Source organism: Danio rerio, chromosome 6 (assembly GCF_049306965.1).
Source record: "Danio rerio strain Tuebingen ecotype United States chromosome 6, GRCz12tu, whole genome shotgun sequence".
NCBI classification, from domain to species: Eukaryota; Metazoa; Chordata; class Actinopteri; order Cypriniformes; family Danionidae; genus Danio; species Danio rerio.
In genome coordinates this window covers 40,146,048-40,155,771 of record NC_133181.1, presented here as the reverse complement: position 1 = coordinate 40,155,771, position 9,724 = coordinate 40,146,048, and the positions used below count along the sequence as shown (strand labels likewise).

At 34.4% G+C, this 9,724-nt stretch overlaps 1 protein-coding gene across 4 annotated transcripts in view; it reads right to left on the bottom strand.

The window, feature by feature from the left end:
• slc9a7 (solute carrier family 9 member 7) overlaps positions 1-9,724 on the bottom strand; it is a 71,259-nt gene that overhangs the window by 3,050 nt on the left and 58,485 nt on the right. The window lies entirely within an intron of this gene.

Below are 9,724 nucleotides of genomic sequence, written 5' to 3'. Positions count from 1 at the left end.
TAGGTGATAGTCTTTGGAAACACGTTTTGTTGTTCTGGTTGAGGATCTCTTCACATTTCAATAGTAATGTTTAAAGTAAATGACCTAAATGTATTTATATGTCATTTATATTCTGGGTAAGGCATAAGACTAAAAAAGTGTAGGGTCACACTTTATTTTAATGGTCCATTTGAATATTAGTAGACTGTCTGCTTAATATCTGTTGATACGGCTCCTTCAAGAGACATTTAACTGACTATAAACAAAACTTTGCAAGTACATGTCAACCTACACTAACCCCAACCTAACAGTCTACTTATAATCTAATGAGAATTAGTTGGCATGTAACTTAAATTCAACAAACCGACCATCAAATTCTGACTCTCAGAAACCGTTAAGATGCCATGAGCTGTTTCTATGCAACATTCTGAAGTAGAAAAAAATAAATTAAAATAAAAAAAAATTACAAATGAAGGAGATTTAGAAATAAACTGTGGGGGAATAGCCTTCTTTTAAAAAAAAAAAAAAAGATTTTTTAAACATGAAACATTTATGGTTTTAAGTTTGATTACTAACTTGACGTCTGAATAATTAATTTATTTATTCAGTTATCACTGAATCCTAACCTACACAGCGGATAATCAACAGATGTGAAGCTGCACACCTTATAGTTTAATTTAAAAATAAAAGAAGTCATTATGGAATAACTGATGATGGTCAATCTTTGAAATATTTGAAAATAATGCAGACCAATATGGTGGCACAACCAATCCTAAGTATCTCAACCCACAACTAAACAAAAAAAAGTGACTTTAATAGCTAGTAATAAAGGCTTGATACTTTTATATGGAGAGAATAAAAGAGAGAAACTGAAGACTGAAGCATGTGAATATTCGCATCTGAGCGTTAGATTTTAGCAACCACATCTTTTCTATCTGTAAAATGATGTTTAACAGCTACAAGAACAGCAATAATGCTGCCTCGCTACCAAAGTCACATATTTTTGGTTGTTCAACTATTTTACTGATAATGTTGAAAGTTGTGCATGTTTATAAAGTCACAGCGCTATGCTGTCAACACATTCCTGTGAATGTATCTGTGTTTGTACTGTGAAAAAAGCAGGAGAAAGAAGGTATGCTTTCCATAGATGATAAGAGAATGTCATTTTTATTCCAGTTATTTAGTCTATTTCATTCTTACTATGGTTGTTTGCAGGTTTTGGTTATTTTGCTTATGTTGACTTGTTTAAAATACCTCAAATCATACGTCAAGTTATAATGAAAACTAACTGTACACTTTCATTTGAAAAATTGTACACGTTCATCAGCCAATCAGAATCAAACATTCAACAGCCCCCATAATAGAATACTTTATGATTATGAAACATCCTGCGTTTTGTTTTTCAGACTACAGATGTAGGAGCTTTTCAAACGCACTTGAAAACTGCATCAACAAGGACCGCAGAAAGCAGATTCAAACACAAGACATATGTAACAGTGAAACAACCACCCGCAGTTTAAAGACTTGCTATTCACAGAAGGCTGGTTTAATGGGGCTTCAGAGAGTCACTGGGTGCTACCGAAGGCGGTTGTCACTGAAGCACAACAATTACACCAGGAGATTACACTGTGCGCTAACAGATCAAACCAACTAAACTCGGTTACATAACAGATATATTCACATATAGCTGCTGTTAAATCCTTTGAGAAGGATCTAAATAATGCCTGCTCCATGTTAACGGTTGGAGGTGGTGTGATTTAGACTGTAAAGATCACCTGTTTAAGTGCTCGAAGACTCTAGGTTCTAGACCTAGGCTCAAGGCATGAGGAGAGCCCTTCCTATCACAGCAATGCTTCATTTTGATAGGTCAATAGTGGCTTTCTCAGAACATATTTTTAATATACAGACAGTATAGACCAGAAATGCCCAAACTAGAGCCTGTAGGCCAAAGATGGCCCATTGTAACCTTTGATTTGGCCCACCATACCATCTGAGAAAGGAGTATGAATGAAGGGCAGGATTGGGGCGAATGCTTTTAACAGAGATTTTCATTTCTAGTTTAAAATAACCTTTTTAGTTTGTTTGTTTCATTGCTGAGCTACAAAAATCCAACTAAAGTTAATTGTTTGATTTAAATGTTAATTGCAAATACGTAAATGAATACTTTGTAAAAATATAAATGTCACTTGACAGACAGAGGACAATGTAGAAGACATCTGCGAGTAAATCAAGGCAAAATCAGGTGTAGCTTGACTAGTATAACTCTGTTCTGTTATAAATTAGATCTTTTTACTGTAAGTTCATTATAAAATGTAAAAAAAATACTGTATTAGTTAATACAAAGCAATGTTTTCAAGCTATTTTTAAATACTATTAAATAAATTAGGAAGTACCCATGGCAGCTATATTTACCTTTGGACAGTGGTGGAAAGATTACTGAATAATCATACTTAAGTGCAAGTGAATATGGTAATAATAGTGTTGTAAATATTAATGAAAGTATGAGTAAAAAGTAGACCTTTCACGAGTTCTCAAGAATATTGAGTAGAGAGTACTACGCTGTAAAAAGCTGATGCATTTACATGTAATTTGTGGATGTGTGTAAACGTAACATTCTGTAGTGCATCTTGTTATTGCCTAGCAGGCACACAACATCATAAGGCATTAATATTAGGTTAGATTTAGGTCATGACGTCTGGTGACCAAAATTTAATGTCTAGCCAGTGTCTAAGGACAACAATATTTTGACGTCCAAGTAACAACTTCAACTGACTTTGATATTTGGTTGATTTTAGATTGCGTTAGAAAGTGACCAAAATTCAACAATGAGCCAACATTCAAAATTAACGTCATATTGAGGTCAAATATTTATTTTTCAGGTATGGCAACCAAAATCCAATGTCTGATAGACTTCATAGTGGTAACGTCCACACAATGTCAAGCTGTAACATCATTAGATGTAGAATTTAGGTTGGACACTGACGTCGACCTGACATTGAGTTCTGACGTCAACACGATTTTCATTTCGAAACAAAATGGAACATCCACACAACATTGGGGTACAACGTCAGTGAAAATATGTTGACATCTCATGCCTGCTGGTTGTTTAAGGCCATTTTAGTCATCAAACAGTAAACATCTGTCATCTTCTCATTAGTAACATGCATCTAAACAGTCACTAAGTCAATGCGTGTAAAGGTTTCGGAAATCTTCTTTTGGACATTTTTAATGCTTCCAAACAGCTTGCTGCAATTATAAATCACCCATGCCTTAAGGTAGTTCATTATGATGTGATTTATCTCCATGTACGATTTGATTGAATCACAGGACTGATTTTTTGAATCCCTATAGACAAAAAATAATAAAGTAGTGACTGCATGTTGAAGAAATGGAGTAAAAGTACACATACTGCACTAAAAATGTACTCAAAAGAGAGTAAAATAATTTTAAAACTACTTAGTAAATTACAATATCTGAGAAAAACCCCTCAATTACAGTAGTGAGTATTTGTAATTAGTTACTTTACATCACTGACTTCGGCCCACTAGTCTCAATCCGGTTTGGTTTTTGGCCCATTATAAGAAAAAGTTTGGACACGCCTGGTATAGACAGTAGTTTCTTGAAAAAAGAGACTATGTTTCTTCATCTGTGATTGAACACTTTCAAAAGGTGGCAAGACAAAAATATAAATAAGTCATTAGAGAAAAATCAAACTTCTTTTTTTAAGAACCTGTAAATCACATTTTCGATGTCACTAACATGTGCAAATTCATCAGTCAACACCAATGCTACAAGCATTTCTCCTTAAAACAGCAGTATACAAAAGAAAGCGTAAAAATGTGGTTTAAGTCCTCCCCCATTTCCTGGCATGGTAAACATTACATCACATTACACTTTGCAATGCATTTCTACTGAAGGATGTAGGTTTTTAGTAGGACGCTCTAAAAAGTGCTGAACTGTTGAAACCCAATGCTGGGTCAAATATGGAAAAACTTTAAATGAGATTCAAATGACATCAGTAAACAGTGGCTGGATGTGAAGGTGGGCTAATTATTTTTAGTTTAGCTATAAATGTGTGAGGTTCAAATTGGAAAAGGGTTTATTTATCATTAACAACACATAATTAGCTGTTTGATAATGTAGCCAAGCCAAAGCTTAATAATATCAATTACTAGTACTTTGACAGCCAGTGGGTGTAGAGATGCCAAGCACCCTCAGTTAAGGCTGTAATATTAGGATGCTGGCAAAAATCGCTGGTAAATGCTTCATTGTGCACTTGTGTTTGTGTTTTAGAATCAAAGGTTTCTGCTTACTGTGTTTGTGATGTTGAGCTATACGCAGCCAATCCTACAAAATAGATGTTGATTTCTTTAACACGATGGTCAATCGTAAGCGTTTGCGTAAATGGCCCTTCACACTAAGCGCTACCAAATGGTGTGAATGTACAAGGTGATAATGCTCTTGAATCAAAACAGTAAATCTTTATGGAGCCGTTCACACCAGGAATGATCAATCACTACACTATTAAGCAAAGAAAAATGTATGATTTATTTTCCCTGGTGACGAAATGAGTTGCCTACTAGTTAAATTGTGTAAACCCTGATGAATTGCGGTGAGATTTGCTGATTCAGATCAGAGAATGTTCTGAATAAAGTCACAGCAACTACAAAAAGCTTCAACAACAAAAATGTTGTGTCTAGGAATTCAAGAGCAAATGGGATTCAGTTTGTGTTTTTGGTGTAGCAGAAAACGTGTCTCAATTTACGGTTGCAATTTGTAGAGTGGAAAAAAGCCAAATGGAAAAAAGTGACAAAATACAAACACAAGAGGGGCAAATGTCACGATCAGTATGAGTGTCATAGTGGGCAGACTGCCCAAAAAGGCATTGTCATGGTCATCACCATGTAAGGTGAAAATAGTCTGGTGTGAAAGTACAGTTTGTCAGAGATTTACTTCATTTTATTGTGTCACTGTCAGTGTAAAAGACATATAGTGTGCAGTATTTATAAGTATACCCCTTACAAATCTATATTTAAATTCATATTTCATTAATAGAAAGCTATACAATATTATGTTTGTGCATATACATTAGAGTAGTCCTGTAGTACTGAACGCAAATCTGGAGCTTATCTGACAAAATAACTTACGATAATGCTCCAAAAACTAGTACACCCAAATTTATGTTATATAAAAATATTAAATACACAATTAAAAAAGAGGGGGAAAAATCAAGAAGCAAAATCATGTAGTTAAAATTTTGTAGGCTGTAATTTGTTTGCAATATTTTGTTAAAATTTAGCTGTATTATCTTTCAATTTCTAAATATTTTTGGCGACTAAAATATTATTTGAATAAAAATATCTGTTTAATAAATATATTTTGTTTAAATGCACCAACATACATTGCCTATATTTTCTGATAAATAGATACAAATATTCATTTTCAAAATGTGCTGTACTCAATTTTGCTGAGCACTATATATTACATATATAAGACCATATAGATATATTGAAGATGGCCACTTGCTCTTCAAGCATACACTAGTGTTTATGTCTTGGATCAGGTAAAACTGTGACTGAATAAACACAGACTAACCAGCATATTCTTCAGATACCACAGATGAGGTAAATGTGTTTAGAGATGTATTCAAGCCATTTTAAGATATTTGGTAAATGTGTTGTTTAGCATCACCTTCAAGCCATTTTAAGACAAATGGATCAAAAGTTGTCCTGAAACCAATTACCCATTCTTATCTTTGATGACAATTTGGATCAATTTTTGATCCACTTCAAATGCCGACTATTGTATTTATCTCTGGATTGTATAAATGTGCCACCTGGATAACCAAAGATGGATTTTAAAGCCATTTGTTAGTGCAGATAACTTTTAAATATTTTACAAGAACCCACAGCTAATGACATGCATATTAGGCACACTATGGCTTGTTTTTTGCTGCCCCACTAAAAACATAGTCCATAATAAGAGTCCATCTCTCCAAGCCACACGTCAAATTCCCTGACTTTCATTGACCAAAAAGCTGAATATCCATGACCTATGGTGAACAGAAAAAAACAACTACAGATAGTATTTTAAGAGCCAGCAAACCACGTTTGATTGCTGGTTAACAAGTGAGAAATTAAATAAAATGGCACTGAAAAATAATCCAACCATAAAAATAGACAAGACAAGCCATATGAAACAGCACAAAAACAGCACACAAACACTGTGCAGAAAGATTACACTTTGCTAAATACAAAAGTCAATTTCTGTCCATTGTCTACACTGTCCTATTAATAAAAGTTGAAAATGTCTAAAAAATAAGGATAAAAAATAATATTCCTCCATTTCTACTATTTCTATTTTGATGATAAATCAGATATCTCCCCTAGATAAGATTTAGAAAGCCTGGGAAGAGGACTTTGGCAGTCCACTCTCAGATGCTATGTGGAATGGTGTTCTCAGTCAGGTTCACTCATCATCCATTTGTGCACGACGTTCTCTTCTTCAGGTTAAAATAGTATACAGAGCTCATATATCTAAAGTTAAATTAGCTCAAATGTTTCCTGGTGTCAGTTCTTTGTATAATAGATGCCAGGTTGCTGAGGGTACCTTAATGCACACCTTCTGGATTTGCCCTAAATTAGAAAATTTTTGGAGATCAATATTTTATACTATTTCTGTTGTGCTTCAATAAGGATCAGAGCCGGAACCACTTGTGGAATAATTTGGAATCACTCCAGAAGACTCGTGTTTATCTGTGTCAAAGTGTAAGATTCTTGCCTTCTCTTCTTTATTACCACAATTCTGTGAAAGAAAATGGGAAGATTCCCTTCCACCCACCTTTATTCAATGGACCAGAGAGATGATGTCTTGTCTTTACCTTGAAAAAAATAAATACTCTTTAAAAGGATCAGGTGAACAATTCTATAAAATATGGCATCCCTTTATTGATTATGTTGACCATATTAAGTAATAGCCTACAGGTATATATGTATATACAATATTTTTTGTTATTATCATTATGAGCATTGCTATGATTCTCCAAATACTGGTAATTTTAGACCGAGTAATTAAAAGTAATTGACCGATATGTTTTGTTCTATTCTAGGTGCGGTTTTAAGGTTTGTGAATTGATATATTTGGAAATTACGAAAAAAAAATATTCAAACAAAAATATTTATCCAGATATTCAGTGACTCATGGAAACCTTGTATAATATGCCAGATCTAAACCAGAAAAGAGTGTATGCCCAATCACAAGAGAAAACTAGAGCAAAATGAAGCATATTATGTAACAATAACCAGCTACCTGCACACTTTGCCTCCATAAAGTAACCACTGTCTTTAAGAGAACTATTCTTCAAAACAAACAGACCTTCAGTGATAAAAGAACAGAAGACAAGTTTAACACAAAACACTAATTCATTTTAATAATAAAATGCCTAACGCTGACTTGAAACACAACCTGTGAACCAGAATCAAAGAGAAAATTAGAAGGGAGGGGGCTGTATTTAATTGTTATTATCATTATTAAGATTGCTATGATTCTCCAAATACTTGTAATTTTAGACTGAAGTAACTGATCGCTATGTCTTGTTCTATACTAGGTACAGGTTATAGGGTCTGTGAATTAATATATTTGGAAATTAATAAAAACTATATAAAAAAAAAAAAAAGATAATCTAGATACTCAATGACCCACGGAAACATTGCATAATAAGCCAGATCTAAACAAAAAATAGTGTTTGTCCTATCAAATGAGAGAACTAGAGCCAAATGTAGCATATTCTGCAACAATGACCAGCTACCTGCACACTTTGCCTCCATAAAGTAACCACTGTCCTTCAGAGAAAAATTCTTCAAAACAAAGAGACCTTCAGTGATAAAGGAAAAGAAGACAAGTTTAACACAAAACCCAGAATTCATTTCAATAATAAAATGCCTAACACTGACTTAAAACACAACCCCTGAACCAAAAATCAAAGAGAAGATTAGAAGGGAGGGGGTTGTATTATTTTGTTATTTTCATTATTAACATTGCTATGATTCTCCACATACTTGTAATTTTAGACTGAAGTAATTGACAGCTATGCTTTGTTCTATTCTAAGTACGGGTTATAGGGTTTGTGAATTGATATCTTTGGAAAGTTTTTAAAATATATTCAAACAAAAAATAATCCAGATATTCAACGACCCATGGAAACCTTACATAATAAGCCAAATCTAAGCAAAAAAGAGGGTATGTCCAATCAAAATAGAAAGCTAGAACCATTTGTAGCATATTCTGCAAAAATAACCATCTAACTGCACACTTTCCCACACTTTGCCTCCTTTAGAGAATTATTCAGAAAACAAAGAGACCTTGAGTGATAAAGGAACACAAGACACGTTTACCAGAGAATACATTTGAATGATAAAATGCCTAACATTGACTTAAAACACAACCTGTGAACCAGAATCAAATAGAAAGATTAGTGAATCAAAAGAATGAGGAATACACTTAGACAAAAAGAAACATTGAACAAGACGTAGGAAGTGAAAATAGAAACGGTAGCTTTGCTTTTAACCTAGACAGCAGAACAGAGACAGAGTCAGAGTGAAAACTAAAGAATAAACAGCAACACAATTTAAGTTAAAAGTAAAAGAGACAATAATTCTTAAGATATCCGTGACCTAGAGAAAACAATTGAGATCAGATAAGAACTGAAATGTACACCAACAGACACACTGTGGTTTTTAGATGTATTGACCCAGTTGCACATGTCGCAAACATCATGACTCATAAAAAACAGACAACTCTTTAGTGGTTTTCATCCTACACGGGCGGCTATGAGGGGCATAACTGTGTTACGTGGGAGAGTGGTGGGCGATCAAGCAGTTCTGCAGGACATTTAGCTCATTGTGACCCGACAGCACAATGTAAGACTATAAGACGTCGGTGAGCTCAGCCAAGCAGCCGGAGCTACAGTATGAGCTCTGTGATGAATAGGGGAATTTGGAGTGACTGAATGAGCCTGTGACCACTGTGAATAACTGTGTTCTCCATGCTTGAGATATTGGAACGCCTCTCGGGCTCGCCATCATCGGAGTGGCATCATGAAAGGCTCTTTTGTGACCGGGCACACACTGAATGCGTCTTCCTTCGGGTTTGTGTCCAGTCTAAAAAGGCCCAGTGCTTTTGTGCTTTTGTCTGTCATTCTCTCTTTTCTTTTCAAGCAGGAGCTCGAAAACAAGCAGCAACACCAGAAAGCAAGCTATGGAAACCAAAGTGTGCTGCTGAGGAACTCAGAAAAGCTACTTCCTTGGATACATGGCAAAGTGGGGTTTGAAGTAATGACCAGTCTAACTGGCAGAGAGTGGACATTTGGAGAATATCATTGGTTTTATTCCAAAACTGATCAAATAATGTTGAATAACTACTTTGTAAATGAATATATAGTGTTTGCTTTAATTAATGGTGTATATTAAAGGTTTTATTTTAATTAGGGGTTTTATATACTTGTAAAATTATATAGTTTATAGTATATACACCTTTTATACTATAAAATGCTACATATTTCTATAATGACAGAAACAGAACTTTCAGTAGCCATAACTCATAATAGGGTATATGCAGAAGTATGCAGAGGGACTTTTCCAGTAACCTGGGTCAAGTGCTTTCGGTGGACTGTATACGGTTAAAAAATTGCTGCGTTTAAGGTCTGTTTTCTTAAAAAATAAGGTCAGTTTTTTTTTTTAAAATAATG